Source organism: Siniperca chuatsi, linkage group LG15, assembly GCF_020085105.1.
Source record: "Siniperca chuatsi isolate FFG_IHB_CAS linkage group LG15, ASM2008510v1, whole genome shotgun sequence".
Lineage (NCBI taxonomy): Eukaryota > Metazoa > Chordata > Actinopteri > Centrarchiformes > Sinipercidae > Siniperca > Siniperca chuatsi.
The window spans coordinates 1943223-1965015 of NC_058056.1; the positions used below are offsets into that span (position 1 = coordinate 1943223).

The 21793-nt window shown below is 40.7% G+C and overlaps 1 long non-coding RNA gene across 1 annotated transcript; it reads right to left on the reverse strand.

Moving 5' to 3' along the window:
• Positions 1–18482: 18482 nt before the first annotated feature.
• LOC122861574 lies at positions 18483–19203 on the reverse strand. Its single transcript, XR_006374505.1, has 2 exons — positions 18944–19203; positions 18483–18572 (listed from the first exon to the last, which is right to left on the reverse strand). It is a non-coding gene; the product is annotated as an uncharacterized LOC122861574 (long non-coding RNA).
• Between the last annotated feature and the right edge of the window lie 2590 nt (positions 19204–21793).

Below are 21793 nucleotides of genomic sequence, written 5' to 3' on the forward strand. Positions count from 1 at the left end.
TGAACTTGTGGACTCGGCTACAGTCAGAGATCAAACAGAACAACATACTAGGAGCCTTGCTATAAAAAAATCATGTTCTACTGTAGGAAGTTGGGAGTCTAATTAGTGAGTGCTACTGCTGATGCATCACATGTACCAACAGAGATTTATGGAAATAACACTGTAAAATTGGAGTCAGATCTTAAAGGGGACCTAATATGCTTTTCTTTTCTTTTCTGTCATATGTCGAATGTTCATATTAAACATGGCCAAAGTTTCAAATAACAAGGTAAACGTATGTAAAAGTAATCCCTGTGAGCAAGAAGTTCAGACTTCAGACTGCTATGAAAAAAACAAAACATTTTTTTCTACTTTCGTGCTGAACCGATGTCCTTATACGGTCATCTGCTCCAGGCACAGCATGCCCACTAAGTACAGGGACACGCCCCTCCACCCACTCAGTCTGTTATTCGACCGCTCTGCTTAGGACTACTCTAAACATTTTTGGAGGTTATACAGTATGTCTCGCAGAAAGTGCTTTTTCAGTTGTGAAGTAAAGTTAGTTAATTAGTTAGTTTCCTGATAGACAGATGTCTTTATTTGTTGCTAAAGTAACTGCTAACTACTGCTATCTATAGCTACCGTTAGCTAGTTAGCTCAGTTAGCCAGGCAGAGTCAGCTAAGCTAATAGGACCGCTAGCTGCATGGCTAACTGAGCTAACTAGCTAACGGCAGCTACAGTTAGTAGCAGTTAGCGGTTACTTTAAAGCTATCTGTCCATCAGGAAACTCTGTTAATCACAGAGAGTTGGGGTTTTAGGGAGGGGATAAAACAGCGTGTTTCAGACAGAGGATGAAATGAGGAGCTGCATAAAGGGCCAGTTTAAGATAAATATATTATAATTTTTTTTTAACTGTGAATCATGCAAAGCTACTCTAGTGGAGTCCCAGAATAAAAATATAGAGCTGGAAATGAGCATGATAGGTCCCCTTTAAACTGCCTTCAGCAGATTCAGCATCTGCTTTTTCCCTTGAGGCCAGGCTTTCATTCGGAAGCCAAATCTGCAAGACGCACTAGTTAACCACACCGTAATCAACTCAGGCTCTAAAACTTTCCACCAGAGCAATGTGCATCATTTTTCTTTGCCCTCTTGTCTCTCTTTTTGGAAATTCCATCCATGTCCACTAACTCCGGGACCGCAGAAAGTACAACAAACATCCCAATGGGAGAGTAGCGAGAATCTTGCATGTTCTTACTTTAAACAAAGCCATGGATGTCTGGCATAAACATTGGCTGAGGAGCCTTGTCTTTCATCTTTAGGATGTACAGTTGAGCATCGATATGAACACGATCCAAGTGCCACACCAAATAACCACAGCACATGGCCTATACAGAAAGACAGAGGAAGGAGGCAACTGGAAAAGACAGCTGGTTTCTCTGGAGCAGCTTTTACTTCAGTGGCACTTTCTCTTTAATCCAAGAATGGAGGTGTGGGTATATTATAAATGGTGTGTTGCGCTTGAAGGGCCAAGAACTGGGCTCTGGGCCAGTTCAAATACAGATGTTGGCCTGATAGAGTGATCCATTTAGCTGTGGATGGGGTCCTGTAGGTGGTGAGTCTTTCCCAGGGCTAACAAGGCAAATCATGGCCATGAAAGGTGTTTTTAAAAACACAAGTGCTTTTATTTCATGAGCAAAGCAGAAAAAAATAACAGTCATGACGGCTTCAGAAACTTTTATAACTGCAGTGCAGCGTGATTTATTATGACTGAATGAATACATGAATGGGAACATGTTAAATATTTAAAAAGTGTTCTGAAACACTTCTTGTCATCCCTATGGTCTTTTCACAGTCAGGCAACGATAATGGCGTAAGCAGTGATTTATGATGCTTAAGAGTGCCTGATCAAGATTTATAAGTCAAGTGTGCATAAATTCTCTGCTATAATCCATCAGGCAGACAAAGGAGAGGGCTGCAATAAAAGCCAAACTTCCTTGAGAGGAAGGAGAGATTTATTTGCTGCTTAGGGTTTACTCAAACAAGGATGCATAATGTTACAGCTACAGCCTAAGCCTAAAGAAACTTTACAAGCTGCTCCGCTGGCTGAGAGTGAGAGCAGTAAACACATGGAGGAATATAAATCGCCTTAAGGGTAATAACTTTTTGGACATGTAAATGTCACAAGTAAGAAAATATAAAGCATGGGCCCTTGCATCTGTTTTACACCTAGCATACATAATCTACAGAAAATTATCTACCATTCTGGAATTACATATTTCGGTGGCCAAAAGTTGTCTGCACACAAAGCAATCCATTCCCATGATCCTTATCTTGCAGGTTAACACTAAAGATAGAGTTTAAAAAATGGCTTCTGTTATGCAGTGACTGAGATCATGGCCTTAACCCAAACATGGCCTAGACTAGCTCAGGGTTTATTTCTTTTTCAAACTTTTCATTAGTTTCCTCTCATCTGTCAAATGGCCTCGTAATAAAGAAGCTAAGACTTCCTGCTCTCAGGATACTTTGACATAAAGGCACATTCCTGTAAAACACTCACTGACGCTGTCACTGACGGTCTTGCAGGAAATTAGTTCTTTGTTTGGAACATAAATGTTTTTTGTCAGATGACAAAGTGTGTCAGGTCAAACAATGTGACAAAAACAGGAATTTACTTGGATTGTCATGTCTTTGTCAGCTTAGTCTTATGACCAGTCTTATGACATCTAGTCCTTTTTTTGGCTAAAGCCTTGATCATGCAAGTTGATAATTGGTCAACAACATGATATAGCAACATTATTAGCCTTCAGTGTAGGCCTTGGTTACTGTTAACCCCTTTGAACTGCAATTTGCATCATAAATCACACCCCTTCTTCTCAGAGTCATAAGTCAGTCAAATCAGAACACACAGACATGAAGATAAGCATCCTTGTCTGATCATCAATTTTAGACTATTTCCTCACTCTAAAAACTAATCCAGGTGATTGTTATGTCTACATCCATGGTTACAGTGAAAAAAATAACTGCTAGCAGCTAATGCAGCATGACTGCATGGTTCAGATTTGCAAAATGTAACCAAATACAGGCTTAAAAGAAGAAGGCTCAGGTATATACCACAGTTACATGATTCACACCAATGACAACATTATAATTATTGCATATGGTCACCCAAAGCATGACCCTGGCAGCAAAATCTCAAAATACAGTATATTCAGCCAATAAGATTCTCATCCCATTTTACTATCAACACTGTCGGTGCTAAGAAAGATGGGACATCAATATTTTTCTTATATCTCTGAAACACTGGCATGCTCCTCTGTGTATTCATTTATTTGTGATGTGTTGAAAACTTGTGGACATACAGGCAAAAAACCCAAAAATGCCAAATGATGCTATCTCTGAGTAACTTATGCTGATAATAACAATATATGACATGCCAAGCTAAAATACATAGAGAAACAAAAACAGCTCTGGCTTAAAGGATTAATCCCCATTCACTCATATGTTTTATGATAAATTATGCTGCACATGTTTCTAGCTACAGCAGAGGTCACGTCAAACAAAGTGTCTTATTTAAATGTTTTGAACCCTCCACTCTCTATCCCCTCCACTCTCTTTCTTATATTTGTGACAAATATGTTTTTAGGTTTTGGCACTATAGTTAATCATTCTTTGGGGGATTCAAACAGGAAGTGTAATTTCAATTAAATTTTATTTATTTATATAGCACTAATTAATAACAGAAGTTATCTCATTGCACTTTTCCTATAGAGCAGGTCTGTACTCATTAAAATATTATTTACAGAGACCCAACAAATCCCACCATGAGCAAGCACTTGGCGACAGTGGCAAGAAAAAACTTCCTTTTAAGAGGCAGAAACCTCAGATAGAACTAGACTCAATGGTGGGCCATCTACCAATGCCATGCCATGCCACCTAGAATTTTGAAATAGCATACCCTGCATTCTGGGAGTGTAGTGTTCTAGTCGGGTAATAGGGTATTATGAGCTATTTAAGATATAATGGTGCCTGACCATTAAGAGCTTTGTAGGTAAGGAGAAGGATTTTAAATTCTATTCTGGAATTTAATGTTGCCTTGGAGTCACTGAGTTAGCTGTGGGCTACACCTGAGCACTGTTTTTTATGAACTTAAGTTGTTTGCCTTTTGTACCTTAAAAAGGCATGCTGCATTAGCTCCTGTTTGCTCTGTAACCTGAAGTCTTTCGCTACGAATGTAGGAATTTTTAAACAGATTTATGGACACTTAAGGGACTCAAGGGACATTGCAGATACTTTTATCATTGGAAATAGTAAGTTATGCTGATTCTAGCAATATTTGTCTCTACATTCTTGTTTGACTACATTATTAGACAAAGAAGAAGAGGCACACTTTTTGATGCAAAATGCGCAAGTGACTCAGTATCTCAGATTTTCCAACAGTGCCAAAATTATCATTATCATTGGCCTTTTAATCAACCATAACCACAATCTTTCTGTAACCTTAGCCATGCTGTAGTTCTATACAGAGATATTGTAGGGAGCAAGAATTCTAAAAAAAGCTGGCATTGGCTATTAAAAAATGTTGTCATTGAAGGTTTTGCAGAATTGTTTATAAATGTTAAACACCTTTTCCTTTAGACATGGTTGGAAGACATGTCATATAACCTGGTTTGTTTGATACAGTAAGTGCTAAAACCTATCTGATGTATGCATTACATGGTATGTTGTTATGATGAAGTACACAACAATAGATACCCAGAAATTACTGTAGTTACTAAGCTGTACCTGCAGATAATCCTGTTTGTAGGATAGTAATAGTGTGTACAGTGGTTCAATGTGACAAAAGCCCAGTTTGAACAGGTTTGGAACCAGGAGTTTCTACTAAAAGCTATTTGGCAGCTTCCCCGTCTGAAGGGGTCTGTACAAAAGGTCATGCCTTATCCTGATTCTTGGGATTGTTACCAAAACTGAGAACACATTTCCTGCCAATTAAACACAACTTCAAATAAAGTTCAAATAAAATATCCGAGACTTGTGTTCAGTTTCTGATAAGGGACGTGTGTGGATAAGTTTTCTGGGCATCAGAATAAGCCACCAGTAGATTTTTCATCACAGAGCAAAATATATTGCCAGGTACACTTTTCAATATTAGCACTTTTTACTGTTTTGCTCCAGGGCACTTTGAGAGAATTAGATACAAATGCTGGCACTGGAAAGCAGACCTCACATTGCTTTTCTTATGAGCTGAGCTTTTTTTTTTCTTTTTCTCCCTGAAGGTGTCTTAGGATGGAAAATTGCCTCCCTTCCCATTATTTCACTAGGATGACAGGCAATGAAAGCACACACACACGCACACAACACTGACAGCACAGACTCTTATTTAACACTAACAAAGCATAGACTGTTGGTGTCCCTTAGACTAACAGGAGTGGTTTGACCTTGCTGTGTTCAGTAGGAGGTGTTTGTCACATTTAAGATGGATGACTAATGGCATTATTAAACACAGGGGCAGGATGAAGTGCTGTGTCCTGAACCCATTACAATAATTGTACGTCTGTCAAAGGTTCCTGGGAGGACTAATCTGTGGTCACTGATGGTTATCAGGTAACATTTACATCACAGCCTGCTAGGAGACTGTCTGCAAAGTCTAACTTGGTACAAAATTGTTATAGTGAACATCTGTAATGCTGTAAGGCCCTGATATACTCAAGATCCTTGAGAAAGCAGTCGCCAATCAGTTGTGTGACTTTCTAAATGACAATAATTTATTTGAGGATTTTCAGTCAGGATTTAGAGTGCATCATAGCACAGAGACAGCACTGGTGAAAATTACAAATGACCTTTTAATTGCATCAGACAATGGACTTGTCTCTGTACCTGTTTTGTTAGATCTTGTGCTGCATTCGACACCATTGACCATCACGTCCTATTAGAGAGACTGGAACATGTAATTGGCATTACAGGAACCGCACTAAGCTGGTTTAAATCCTAGCTATCAGATCAATCTCAGTTTGTACATGTTAACGGTGAGTTCCCCTTGCACGCCAAAGTTAGTCACAGAGTTCCACAAGGTTCTGTGCTTGGACCGATTCTATTCACCTCATATATGCTTCCTTTAGGCAATATTATTAGGAAACTCTCCATAAACTTTCATTGTTATGCAGATGATACCCAATTATATCTATCGATCAAACCAGATGAAACTAACCAGTTAACTAAACTTCAAGCATGCCTTAAGGACATAAAGACCTGGATGACCTGCAACTTTCTGATGTTAAACTCAGACAAAACTGAAGTATTGTACTTGGCCCCAAACACCTCTGAGACACATTATCTAAAGATATAGTTACTCTAGACGGCATTGCCCTGGCCTCCAGCAGCACCGTAAGGAACCTTGGAGTTATCTTTGATCAGGATTTATCCTTTAACTCCCACATGAAACAAACTTCAAGGACTGCCTTTTTTCATCTACGTAACATTGCAAAAATCAGGCACATCCTGTCTCAAAATGATGCTGAAAAATTAGTGCATGCATTTGTTACTTCTAGGTTGGACTATGACAATTCCTTATTATCGGCTGCCCGAATAAGTCCCTTAAGACTCTCGAGTTGATCCAGAATGCTGCGGCACATGTACTGACAAGAACTAGGAAAAGAGATCATATTTCTCCAATATTAGCTTCTCTGCACTTGCTCCCTGTAAAATCCAGAATAGAATTTCTCCTCAACTACAAAGCTCTTAATGGTCAGGCACCATCATATCTTAAAGATCTCTTAATACCTTATTATCCGACTAGAACACTGCACTCCCAGAATGCAGGGTTACTTACTTCTGGCTCCTAGAGTCTCCAAAAGTTTGTTTTGTTTTCATTTGGGTCTTTTTCCTAATTTTATTCTTACTTTAATAAATGTTATTCTTTTTTGACCCTCATACAACGTGTTATCTCCTTCTTTGTCGCGGCTTGCAAGCCGGCCGTGACAATACCGACTCAGGAATGGGGCCACCATCAGTCACCTCCTCTACATGGATGACATCAAGCTATACGCTAAGAGCGAGCGGGACATCAACTCACTGATCCACACCACCAGGATCTACAGCACTGACATTGGGATGTCATTTGGGCTTGAGAAGTGTAGTCGAATGGTGACAAAGAGAGGGAAGGTAGTCCACACAGAAGGGGTCTCATTCCCAGAAGGAACAATAGCAGACATTGAGGATGGTTACAAGTACCTTGGAATACCACAGGCAAATGGCAACCTCGAAGAGGTAACAAGGAAAACAGCAACTGCCAAATACCTCCAACGAGTCAGCTCAATGGCAAGAACAAGTCCCAGGCAATAAACAGCTACACCCTGCCAGTGATCAGATACCCTGCAGGAATAATAAGGTGACCAAAGGAAGAGATACAGACCACAGACGATAAGACACGAAAGCTCCTCACCATGCATGGCGGGTTCCATCCCAAATCCAGCACCCTGAGACTGTACGCTAGCCGTAAGGAAGGCGGCCGTGGACTAGTGAGTGTGAGAGCCACTATCCAGGATGAAACATCCAAGATCCACATGTACATCATAGATAAGGCCCCAACAGATGACGTGCTCAGTGAATGTCTCAGGCAATGGGGAACAAAGGAAGTGGTGCTGGAGGAGGGACCATCATGGGAGGACAAACCCCTACATGGGATGTACCACCGGAACATAACTGAAGTAGCTGATATCATGAAATCCTACCAATGGCTAGAGCGGGCTGGACTGAAGGACAGCATAGAGGCACTCATCATGTCTGCACAGGAGCAGGCCAGAGCAATAGAGGCCCAGATCTACCACACTAGACAAGACCCAAGGTGTAGGCTGTGCAAAGAGGCCCCTGAGGCAATCCAGTACATAACTGCATGGTGTAAGATGCTGGCAGGGAAAGCATACATGGAGCACCATAACCAAGTGGCTAGCATAGTGTACAGGAACATCTGCACGGAGTATGGACTGGAAACCCCGAGGTCAAAGTGGGAAACACCTCCAAAGGTGGTAGAGAATGACCGAGCCAAGATCCTGTGGGACTTCCAGATACAGACTGACAGAATGGTAATGGTGAACCACCCAGACATCGTGGTGGTGGACAAACAGCAGAGGAAAGCCGTTGTGGTTGACGTGGCAATACCAAGTGATGGCAACATCAGGAAAAAGGAACATGAGAAACTAGAGAAATACCAAGGGCTCAGAGAAGAGCTGGAGAAGGCTTGGAAGGTGAAGGCGACAGTGGTACCCGTGGTCATTGGAGCACTCGGGGTAGTGACCCCCAAACTGGAGGAGTGTCTACAGCAGATCTCTGGAAGAACACCAGACATCTCGGTCCAGAAAGGTTCAGTACTAGGAACAGCAAAGATACTGTGTAGAACCCTCAAGCTCCCAGGCCTCTGGTAGAGGACCTGAGCGCGAAGGATGAGACCACCCGCAGGAGGGTGAAGGACGAAGGTTTTTATATATATATATATATATATATATATATATACAGTGGTGTGCAAAAGTGTTTGCCCCCTTCCTGATTTCTTATTTTTTTTGCATGTTTGTCACACTTAAATGTTTCAGATCATCATTGGGTTTTTGTCCTGTTATTTCCTGTTTTATTTTGTAATATTATCCCTCCCTCTTGTGTCTGGTAGTTTGGCTTCCTGTCCTGGCTTTCATTGTTTTCACCTGTGTCAATTGACTCCACCTGTGTCTCGTTGACTCCCCTACCTGAACGTATTTAGTCTGTGTTCTTCCTTTGTTCTGGATCAGATCGTCCTTGTATCTCTGTCAATCACTGTGCGTTCTGGAGTTTTTGTTTCCCTTGTACCTCGTCTGTCTGTGGATTTTGGATTTTGCCTGCTCATTGTTGGACTTGTGTTTCTGTTTTGGACTACTTACCTTCTGAGAGTTGCTTTTGCCCACCTATTCAGTGAAAGCCTTTTTTGTTAATAAAATTATTGATCTGCACCAGCTCTACCTGCTAGTCTGCGGTCCTGTTCCCTGGCATTCCCTGTTTCCGGGCTTGACTAATCATCTTGTGCCAAAGATTGTCTTTTTAATCTGCTATCTGTGGCGGATGATGTGGTGTTAGGTCATATGACCTCCTCACAAATGTCGACGTGTGTTTCCAACTTTGGGAAATGTAGAGCAGGCTTTTGGATGTTTTAGAAAAGATCAATATAATTATTGTAGGTATTTTTTAACACATCTTAAACAAAACATTTTGTTTTATACATAAAATGTTCTTATGCTTACAACAATCTTTTCCATAAAAAATGATGGGTGGGTATTTAAATTCACTTTAATGGATACAAAATCTATACAGATTATTGAAAATGCTCTTTTGCTGTTAATGGCATTTCGACCATTTGGTACATGCTCATAAAAACAACTGTGTGGTCAGTTAAAATGATCTTGTATTTTATTTTGTTTTTACAGGGACAATGCCCATTCATCAACATCGCTGCAAGGTGATGTTTAGCCAAATGGCTAATTTGAAGCAGTTTTCCCTTGGTCAAATGCTAGATAATACATTAAGGTCACAATGAAGAAAATTATATTAAAGGGATAAGATTTTTTTCCAGGAAAGACTTACCTGACAGAAGCTAATAAAAACAGCAAAAGCAGTAGGGTAAATGACAAATCTAATACAAATTAAATCAATCATTACCTTTTTTAATGTACCTACAATATGTCAATTTTCAAATTTCTGTACAGAAACCCTGCTGTTTGTGCAGGAAACTCCAATCATCCTGCCAGTTCACTCCCCTGCTGCCTCCGCAGGTAGAGAAACCAGCTAAGTAAATCTGGGCCCACTACAGTCTACATGATTCAGAGGAGCCACAGGTTCTTTTGACTTCTCTGTGGCATAACAAGCATAATGCCTGCTTTCTCACTGAATTTGGTGCATAACAAACATAAGAGGAAGAAAAAAACTAGAAAATGCGTATGAATGCTGACAGCTGAAATAAATTTCAAAGCATTGCTGGAAATGCAGAAACATGAAATGATTTGCTTTTAAAAATCTTCAAGCCCAAAAGCATTCAACTGCAGAACAGTTTAAGTCTAACAATTGACCCTGCGGTCCTCACAAGGTGTGTTTACATCTGCCACTGCACAGCAAGGTGGTAGTAGTGGTAGTAGTAGTAGTAGTAGTAGTAGTAGTAGTAAAGGCTGTAGTAGTAAAATGATACTGATTTTGTATAGCGTCTTTCTAGTCTTGCGACCACTCAAAGCACTTTACGCTACATGTTATTCACCCCATTCACACACTGATGGCAGGTGCTGCTCATCAGAACAAAGAAACTAATCATTCACACACACCAAAGGCACAGCCTTCGGGGGCAATTTGGGGTTCAGTATCTTGCCCAAGGACACTTAGACATGTGGGCTGGGGGAAGCTGGGAACGAATCTACCTTTTAAGCCACAGCCACCCCTTTGTTAGTAAACTATTAGTAAAGGCTGTAGTAGTAGTAGTAGCAGTTGTAAATGCTTAGTAGTACTAGTGAAGATTATAGTAAGTAGTAGTATAAGGCTGTAGTAGTTGTAGTTTAGTTAGTAGTTAGCTTTAGTAGCAGTCTATCAGTAAAAATCCCCACAAAGATAGAAAAACCAGTTCGTTTGTGTGTTTACATCAGAACAACCTCCATCAGTTTGTTCCTGATAGAGGTTTTTAATCAGCTAATCAATATCAGCTATGTGTAACGGCGGGGACACACAGAACAGCAGAAAAGGATCAGTGGGTGACATCACAAGTCATGTGACACACTCTAAGCAGTAAACTAAACTGTAAATGATATCAAAAAGCTGAATTCAAGTTCAGTCTTGTAACCTGTCTAAAGTTTAAAAGAAGTCTGTAGCTAAAAGTATGCAGAGTAGCATTTCAAAGTGGAGTAGGTTGAAGAGGATTGAAGATTCTTCCCATTGATTTGACATTATAAAAACATGATGATAAAAGCTTAATATTTTAAAGTTCGTGTAAACACATTATAAATGTTAAATGTATTGCTTAAAACATGTTACAACGACTGTTAACTATGTAGTACTGAAGTGCGGAGTTAGACCGTTAAACAGTTTTTTTGGAGCGGGGCTGAAATCATAGCTCGATGACGCACTGGAGCCACCGAGCATGGCCCCTCCCCTAACACTATATAATGACTATAGCGCATTAGCATCAGTGATTTGCCCGCTCAATCGAGAGTTACAGTCATTGCCGTTAGTTACTGTGGCCTACAGGTCGCTAGCTAACTATGCCTTCGTCCCACCAATGCATATTCCCTGGATGCAAGAATTTACGAAATAGCTCGGTCTCCTTATTTAAATTTAAAAAAATTTAAAAAATGTATTTATTAAGAATGATGAGATAAGGAAGAGGTGAATTGATTTTATGAAGAGCCACCTTGATGGAGAGCTGAGGATCAGCACCAACACCCGCCTCTGCAGTGAACATTTTACACCTGATAGTTTTAGAGACTTTTATCGGAGACAACTGGGATTCACTGATAATCTGCTGTTACTGATGAATGGGGCCGAACCGACTATCTCCTGCTCCGGCTTTCATCCTCACGACCAGACCGACTATCTCCTGCCCCGGCCTTCATCCTCCTGCCCTGCCGACATCTGGTGCCGTCTGCAGCAGTACATGCCCACCAATGAGTGTAAGTTGTCTTGTGTGCTTATGTTGTAACTATAGTAGATAGTCCACAGTAACTCTACTAACTAACTAAATTTTGCAACCCCATAACATGATTTTACATCGTGTAACATTAGCCTAGCATCATTTTCATGTAAGCTAGCTAATGTTACTGCATGTAATGTTATATTGGCTTTGTTCCCTGAGCGGAATCCATTGGAAAATACACTGCTAATCCACAAAAGATGGGTAATATGTGCATCAATATAGCTATGGTAGATATGTAGATTGGGCAAACATGGACCAAGAGAGACCTGCCTTCCTGGGAGGGTGTAAAATTCACTAACCAAAAGCAGGTGATTATTTTGCTTTGGCATGTAGAATTACAAACCTTCCAGCCACATTGGCGGGTAACATTAGTTTTTAATAGGGCGAGGTAAAAAAAAAAGAAATGAAGTGAAAATATTCAATAAATTGAGACAGAGAGAGAAAGACATGGAGAGAAAGAGTTTGATTTAACTTGCCCAAAGCAGGTTCAAAATTTGAGTTGTCATGTAATTGTATGCATACATGAGTAATTAGAAAACTGGAAAAGAGTTTTACCAGGTTGTGTTTTGTTTATATGCATCAGTATATTTGACTCATTTGACAAGTAATTACAACTGTTATCTGTTCACAAAGAAGGGAAAAGGACTGTGGCCACACAACTATCTAAAAGAACACTAAGCAACAGAAAGAACTGTTGTGGTAAGAACCTAAACCCTTCATCATTTAATGAACCTTAGTCATTTAACACCTTAGACTTTCAGTATGCTAACATATGATAATGCAAGACAGAATGTCATGCATCCTGTATGAAATCTTGCAACTTTTAATGGTACAGAATTTTCTTTAACAATTCTATTTACATAGCTCCACCTCTCTTACACATATAAACACTATACATAAAGAACTCTTATTACTATCTTTATATCTTGCATATATATTGGCTCATACTCCATGATGAATCTCAGCACAAACAAAAGTGTTGATATCCAGCTTGTACAGGTAAATACATTATAAAAACTAGAAAATGCACTCGGTAGAGGGGCAGAGGAGCCGGTATTTGCCAGGGAAACTCTTGGGCAATTTTGAGTAAAAAAAAATTCAGAGTTTTGAAGTCTGTACTTAAAGAAATGTTATGTGTTTATGATCCACAGAGCAATGAAGTGGGAAGCAGTGTCCGTATGGAAAAGGAAGGGCTGATCTGGAGTCTGGAATTTCTGATCTGGTGTCAAAGTAGCTTCCCTGTTTACAGACCAACACACCCAGGTTTAAAAGTTTGTCTGGGAACAGAAACTGGACATTGACCACTTTTATGATGTATTATGTAAGGAAAGTTTATTAATTATTTGTAGCACAGCTAATTCTGTGCAACATTAATACCCACTGTAGAAAATGTTCTCAGCACTCACCAAGAAGGTGGATGACATCTCCAGAAGATGTGGCACTCTCAGCTGCTATGCATTAATCATCTTTTATGTATTTCTTATTCTCTGTCCCCCTCCAGCAACAAAGGCCACTTTCAAGCTGGAGAAGGTGCTTATAAACAAGTGCATTCTGATGTGAAATGCCCTCTCTACCAAACATCTGCCTTGGAGGGGTTCCACGGTGTGATTCTGCAGTTCGCCAAACGTGGCCTTCTCATATTTGAGGATGCTCTGCAGGTAAATTGTGTAGTAATCATGTTGTCAGTATTGTGTAGTAACAGCCCTTTACTAACAGCCAGGCCGCACTGCCAATCTGAGCAGCACGTGTGCATCGTGGAACCGCTCTCTGTGTGGACACCACGCGTATGCGAGCCACAGCAGTTCAGTGAGACAATCACCACACACAGGTAGAGAGAGGTAGGCAGTGTGGCCCAAGCCTAATTATTTTGGAGTAATCCCATACAAATGCTTCTCATTTCAGACTTTACCTGGCCGCATTGAATTTCAATGAAAATTCTTGCCGTACCCAAGCGAGGACTGCAGCAACAAAGAGAAGGGAACATGTTGTGTCCATGGTCAAGACCAAATATACTACTGGTTAGTTAATTCTTAATTGTCTGTCGGTGTCTCCATACTAAGATATGCATGATTCCAAACTCATTTGCCCCACTGGCAAGATTTTGGCACCACCTGAGTGACAAGGTGTTATACATTTGCCAGCGTGACAAAATTCCAAGCAGTAAACACATTTCTATTGCAGTTACTTTGGTAACAGTTTGTCAACAGTTGAGACCATATGAATGACTCAAACTATATGCTATGTTATGTGCTCTCTCCTATGTTTTGCTTTGTTATTTTCTTCCAGCTCTACTCTGCCGACATTTTGAAGGAATCGTCGCAAAAAAGCAGACAATACACCTGTCGAGGAGATTATCTGTCTGCTTAGCTGTACTCAGGTCGAACAGTGAGGGCAGAACAAACCCCTCTGAAAGGAGTTGAATTTATGTCTTTGATTGATGCATTAAACAAAAACAGCCTTAGTCTTTTGGCAAATAATTTTGGCTGTATGGATGGACCAGGACATAGACAGCAGTTGTTATTTTTTTTTTTATTTCCAGTGAATTTCCACGACCATACAGCAAAACTTTCAGAATGATTATCACATTAATGCATATTACTAACTCTTCATTTTATCTCTCCCGTTGTTTTCTGCTTTCTTGTCTCTTGCTTCTCTGTTGCTGTCACTTTGAGCAGGTATTTCTGCCTCCGGAGCTGCAGAGTCTGGATCTTGATTGCTGGCCACCTGCTGTACACTGCTGCTGTCTCTATGGAGGAGAGGAGGTGGTGTGGCTCAGATCCTACTTAATGGGCATCACCTGAAGCTGCTTAAATTGTCCTTCTGGGTCCATCCTCTTCACTTATGTTTTACAATCTACAGAAAGGGATCCCTCCTCTGTTGCTCTTCTTGAGGTTTCTGCCATTTTTTTTCCCTGTTAAAAGGTTTTTTGGGGGAGTTTTTCCTTATTCGAATCGAGGGTCTAAGGACAGAGGGTGTCGTACAGATTCTAAAGTCCTTTGAGGCAAATTGTGATTTATGATATTGGGCTATATAAAATTGACTTGACTAATGTATGTGTTAGTGCAACATTTTTACACTTTGTTTGCCTTTGTTTGCCAAATGAAATTGTTTTCAGTGCGCATTGATCCTTAAGATACTGTAACGTAGTGAACCCTCCTATAGTTTATTTATACACAGATCCATGATTCATGTATCTCCAAAATTTCGGTAGAAACTGTTGTAAAACTGTTTCCATCTGGGCATAGGGCGACTGGAGAAATTTTTCTACAGGTCTCTCTGTATGGTAAAAACTTACAATCACCACATAGGAATGCGCTCATGCCGGTGTAAAACAAAATAGGGGGGTTTGCTACACAGCAGGAAAAACAATCTTCATCTCCTTTTATCTCTTGATCAGCACCAGTGAACCAACAGTGGCTCAATGAGGCTTACTTGGTCGTGAAACATAAGCTATCCGTGAGAACGTTAGTACTGTACTAAACCCTGGAGAAATTGATCATTGGAATATAGTAAAGGCAAGTTGTCATCTGGACACTGTTTTCAGAATCAAGACGTTTTGGCTCCCATACGGAAGTCATTCTCAATTGTGAAAATGGTCTGAGAACTCAGAAATTTAAGCTACTCTGTATTACTTAAGCCCTGGAAGGAGCCTTCCTGAGTTTCTGCTGTTTACCCTGCCTAGTTTCACCTGAAACTGACCTTTTGACCTTCAGAAGGTCAGTTTCACGTGCTATAAAATCGTGAGGTTTAGTGGTACAAAAATATGAAAGTCAAAAGAAACAACTCCAGTTTTTTCACTGAGGCACACAAAGGCTTGTTTAAGAAAAAGGTTAAATTGTGAGCCTAAGGAACAAGGATAAATGAAACACAAAGATCTTGAACTGGGTTTGAGGTCCAGTCTGAGGCTAAAATGTTGGTGAAGCTGATTTTGTCAGCTTGCCAAAGTAGGCGGAAGACTTTTTGCACTGAAAATTCTATTCTGTTATTCTGTCTTTTATGATGGCTACTTGGGTTTTCTGACTAATGAATTTTAATTTAAGTTTTATGTGCAAAAATCACATACTCTCAAACATCACTATTCAATTCAGTTTTATTTATATAGCGCCAATTCATAACAGAAGTTATCTCATTGCACTTTTCCTATAGAGCAGGTCTAGACCGTACTCTTTATAATATTATTTACAGAGACCCAACAAATCCCACCATGAGCAAGCATTTGGCGACAGTGGCAAGAAAAAAATTCCTTTTAACAGGCAGAAACCTTGGACAGAACCAGACCCGATGGTGGGCAGCCAAACTTCTGTTTTCATCCTTTCTAAGGTAGGCTACCGGTATTTTGATACATCTCTCTCTCTCGCTCTCTCTCTCTCTCTGTGCATCGCAGCTAGATCAAATGAATGATTTGTAATTGATATGTTATTTGATAGCCTAATTTTTATACAACTGATATTCATACTGGTTTAAATAAACAATTTGATAGTATTTCCGATCTTTACTGAGCAAGAGTTTTGTGCAAAAGGAATTAAAGGCCTGTCCCATATAGGGTCAGGGTTTTGGGTCTTGAGTTTTCATGTTTCATGTCCTGCTTTATTTTGATACTCACCTCTCCTCTTGTGTTTTGTGCTTTACTTCCTGCCTTTGTATCTTTTCCCTCCTGTTTTTTTTTTTGCCCCGCCCTAATTAGTTTCACTTGTGTCTAGTTATCTTTCCCTCACTTGTGTATTTAGTATGTGATTCCTTTGTTCTTTGTCAGTTGCTATGTTGGCTCATGCTTTTGTTTCCTGCTCAGCTGTGCAGTGTCACAGAGACTCAGCTCCAGTCATCATCCCTGCTTGCTAACCTCCAGCATACTAGCCTCCAGCCTTCACCTCAGTCTGCTAGCCTTCAGTCTGCACCATGGCCTGCCAGCAACCAGCCTTCACTGCGGTCTGCCAGCAACCAGCCTGCATCCCAGCCTGTTAGCCTCCAGCAAAGAGGGGCTCTTGACGAGGTCAGAACTCTTGTTTTGAATTTTAACAGCCACGGAATACTTAATATTGAAATTTAAACACCACTGAATTCATAGCGTTATATTTTACTTTGAAAACCAACATCTTAATTTATTTGTTCTGAATTCACCCCTTTTGAAAAAATTTTAAATTTCTTGCTGAATTCGATTTTTTTTTTCCAATGTTCACAAATTCAGATCCAAAAATTCAAGTTTCAGAATTTCGAAAAAACAGATTCAGTTTGCTCATATTCGATTGGTCAAATTCAGATCTAAAAATTAATAAAATTAACGGAAACCTGTGGTTATCTGCCTTGTTCTCCTGTGGAGTGTTTTGACATAACCAGCCTCCAGCATGTTCCAGCGAGCCCATTCAAGGCTCTCTGCCCTCTAGCCTTCACCCCCATGAACTCTGTTTGACACTTCATGCCCCTGGTACTCCGCTGGAGAACCAGCGGGAGGGAGGTCCCAAGGCCTGAGTTTTATCCCATAACAATCCATCTATCAGATTTCGATGTAAGTGTAATTGCGAATATTTCTATAATTAATCAGCAAAAAAGACAGATAAACCTTTATTATAATAAACTCATGCAGCTGCCAATCAGATACACACAGGATGATTAACATAGAAAGTCAAAGTCCTATCTTCCTTTAAGGTCAATAACATGCCCCTCGTAGTCCGTTGGATAACCAGAGGGAGGGAGGTGATGCCTGTGCCTAATAAAGGTTTATCTGTCTTTTTGTTTACTGTACATATTGGTCTGTTACTGCCACAGGCTGTACTGGGAATTGTTTTTAGAACAAGGCAGATAACCACAGGTTCCCGTTATGAAGGACATTTGTGTTGTGATATTTAAACAAACCATCCGTCAACAGGGAAACAAAAGCCTCTTCTGTACGAGAACGGTCTCTTGAGAGAGCTCCAGCCAGCTCACAGTAGGGTCTGTGGGTGTGACTGGCCAGCTGGCTAGCTAGCTACCCCTGCAGGCTCTTGCTTGCTGTCGCACAAGTTTGTGGAGCTTCTCTCTGCTGCTTTGGTGCTATGGGAACAAAAACGTGGGCTGCCTTGGCTGAGTCACTTTCCTCCAGGGCCTGTTAAGTTCTTAGTGCCGTTTAGCATCATATCTTTAGCAGATGCCTGGAATGGTACAGCCAATCAGAGGCAGAGTAGGGGCGGATCTTCCCGCAAGGCATACTGTGTAGGCGTGCCCAGCGAATCACTTTAGTCTTTGGATTTTGGATCTGAATATGACTAATTGAATTTGACTGATGTTGTATTTGAATTTTTTCAAGTTGAATTTTTAGATCTGAATTTGACCAATCGAATCTGAGTAACCTGAATCTATATTTTTGAAATTCCGAAACTTGAATATTTGGATCTAAATTTGTGAACATTGAAAAAAAATGTTTTCAATATCACCTTTTGAAATTGCAAGAAATTTCATATTTTCATAATATCAAGGAGGTGAATTCAGAACAAATAAATTCAGATACATGGTTTTCAAAGTAAAATATTTCAATGCTGTGAATTCAGTGGTGTTTAAGTTTCAATATTCCGTGACTGTTAAAATTCAGATCAATCTAACGATGTGTAGCATGTCCATAGTGACAAAAGGTATAGTTACAGTTTATAGACTATTTGTATGTGCAATGTAAGCAGCTTAAAACTAGCTCAAGAAGGCAATCCTGTGGGCTTTAAGAGTTTTTATACATCCAAAGAACTTCTATAAAAACCAGACTCGGCGTCTATTCTGCCCTCGCATGTACGACGTCTGCTTTGTACAGCTAGACAGATAGTTAACAGCAATGAAGAAGAGAAACTCCATTTGTCATTTTGAGGATTGACGTTTTATCTTTTGTTCTTTTTTTTTCTTCCTCAGTTTTATTTCTTAATCTTTTCTCCATTTAAGTCTGTAAGACTGGAAAAATAAACATAAAAAGGACAAATAAACATTACAAAAGTGTAACGTCTCTGTTGTGTCTATTACAATCAAATATAAAGTTACCCAGTAACTCAGTAAAATTAAACAATATTCTCTATATCACCAAACTAACTGCTACACTGTTACATGCATAACCTATGCAAATCAGCAGATGAAAACAAACCAACTAAGTTAATTAATCTGACGCGAAGTGTCGATGCCCGTTGCTGAACAGATACATCAGAGCGTCAGAAAAACAAAGGAGCATACGCGAGAAAGCGAAAACAGCCACGTAACGTAGTAAATACGTTACTGAATGTAAACATATACATATACAAGAACTACAATCCTTACGTGTAATTACTTACAGACACATATTTGACCAAGCTGTGTAATGAAGCAAACTCGTGACTGATTTCTGCGCTATTGCTCTAACAGGTCCGTCACTGAAATGAGTCCGACTAGAAACTATAACTAAACGCCAGAGGGCAGTACACTCCTCGCCTGGTATATTATTATACCACTATCAATATCTTTTAATTACTCAAAGACTAATCAACCAAATGAATATACAATCTATCAGTAGTTACATTTATGAACATTATTGTCATTTATCAGAATGCCCTTCAACTCATGAGTCCTTAGACATAAGAAAAACAAGTTCCGAGATGGGTCTGATGTAAGTTTTTGTTGATCCTTGCCTCACAACTTTAACTTCAACCTTGCGGACTTTGTTGTCTTTGCTAGGCAATGTCCTTACCACAAGTCCAATTGGCCAGTCGTTACGTTTAGCCTGGCTGTCTTTCATCAGAACTACATCATCCACTTGTATGGTAGGCTTGTCATCAGTCCACTTGTGACGTTTCTGCAGAGTCACCAGATACTCCTGTCTCCAACGTTTCCAGAATCTCTCAGCCAGACACTGCACTTGTTTCCACTGATTTTTGTGAAGATCCTTATGATCAAAGTCACCTGGAGGCGTTGTCACTGACATCATCTTTTGCGTGAGAATCATCGCGGGTGTCAATATAGGCGGATTGTCAGGGTCAGTTGACACTGGAATCAATGGCCTGGCATTTAGAATTGCCACGACTTCTGCCATCAGTGTCGTCAACACTTCATGAGTGAGGTGTTTCGTGTTAGATTGTAGTAACATCCCTTCTAGAATACGACGTGCTACTCCTATCAGTCTTTCCCAACAACCTCCCATATGAGATGAATGGGGAGAATTGAAAGTCCACGTACATCCTTGTTTGTCAAGGTAGCTTGTCAGTTCTGGATCACTGGTGTTGAATTTCAACTCTTTGCACGCTCCAATAAAGTTTGTGCCTCTGTCAGAGCGAAGCTGTTTGGGCGGCCCACGGATAGCAAAGAATCGTCGTAAAGCATTTATAAAACTTGAAGTAGACATGGATTCTAATACCTCGATGTGTGTCGCTCTCGTGCTCATGCATGTGAATAACACCGCCCATCGCTTACTGTCAGAGCTACCTCCACGAGTGCGCCGAGTGACAATGTTCCATGGCCCAAAAGCGTCCAGGCCGACATGAGTAAAGGGGTTCTGCAGTGAGTCTGTCAGCTGGTAGTGGTGCCATTTTCTGTTCCATTAACTTTCCTCTCAGTTTTTGCAGGTCACACAGTTATAGAGGACTCTAGACACCAGGCGTTTACCTCCCACTATCCAGACTCCAGCTGACCGGACGGCTCCTTCAGTAAGATGGCGCCCTTGATGGAAAACTTCCTCATGGTAATGTCTCACTATGAGAGTTGCGATGTGATGAGTTTTTGGCAGTAAAACAGGATGTCTTTCATCTCTGGGTAAGTCAGCATTAGTAAGGCGTCCTCCAACCCGAAGGAGTCCCTCCTCATCGATGAAAGGATTTAACTTTCTCAATGGACTCTTTTTTGAGAGTAGTATCTCATCTCCCAAACATTTGAACTCTTCTCCATAGAACTCTTTCTGGACACAACGAAAGACTACAGTTTTAGCTTGCCAACGTGCATCAACAGCGTCCACTTTTTGAGTTTTGGCGTGTGTTCTTGTTACTTGAATAAGTTTTCTGATGGCTTGCAGCAGTCTCTTCCAGCTAGAAAATCGTTCAAAGCGTGCTGAGCTGAACTGACCTTCTGTAGCTTTGGTGTGATTGACAGCAACTTGGGCCCGAACTTCAACATCAAGTTCTGGGTCGACAAGATCAAAGCTGTTGCTTTGTGGAGGTTCAATGCCGCTTTTCAAGAATTCAGGGCCTGAGAACCAGTTAGAGGCTCTGAGGATGTCAACAGGCGTTGGTCTGGTGGCATGATCTGCCGGATTCTGTTCGGTGGCAACATACTGCCATTGTTGTGGATGACTTGATTTCCTGATGCGATTGACTCGATTAGCAACATAAACATGAAATCTTCTGGAGGTGTTATGGATATACCCGAGAACAATCCTGCTATCAGTGAAAAATCTCACGGCATGCATCTCAATGTCCATCTCACAGCAAATTGTGTCCGCCATCTCGGCTGCCAGGACAGCGGCACACAACTCTAAGCGTGGAGCGGTATGGGCTGGATGTGGTGCTAACCGCTTTGCCCATAATGAATCCTACGTGGCACTGGTTTCCAACATTGGTGACACGCAGATAGGCTACTGCAGCGATAGCCTGAGTGGAAGCATCGGAGAATAAACAGAGTTCTCGACTTTGAGATGAGACAAGGGGATAGGCACATACCTTCTTATGATGTGTAGCTTCTCTAGTTCCAGAAGAGACTCTTTCCACAACTTCCAGGACTCTTGCTTGTCTGATGGGAGAGGATCATCCCAATCATATTCTTTGGACGACAGTTCTCTGATAAGAGCTTTTCCTTGAACTATGATGGGAGCTACGAAGCCCAGTGGATCATAGAGGCTCTGAACGGTTGATAAGACGCCTCTTTTTGTGAACGGTTTCTCTTCATGGGATACTTGGAAACCGAAACTGTCGCTCTCCAGATTCCATATCATTCCAAGGCTCCGCTGAAGTGGGAGAGGATCTGCACCGAAGTCGAGGTCTTTTAAGTCTTTGGCAAGGTCCTCGGGAGCAAATGCTGACATGACCTTGCTGCTATTGGAAGCAATTTTGTGGAGTTTTAAGTTCGATGCTGCTAACATTTTTTGAGTCCTCTTCAGAAGGCTGATAGCTTCTTCTTCTGTCGGAACTGACATCAAGCCATCGTCCACGTAGAAATTCCTC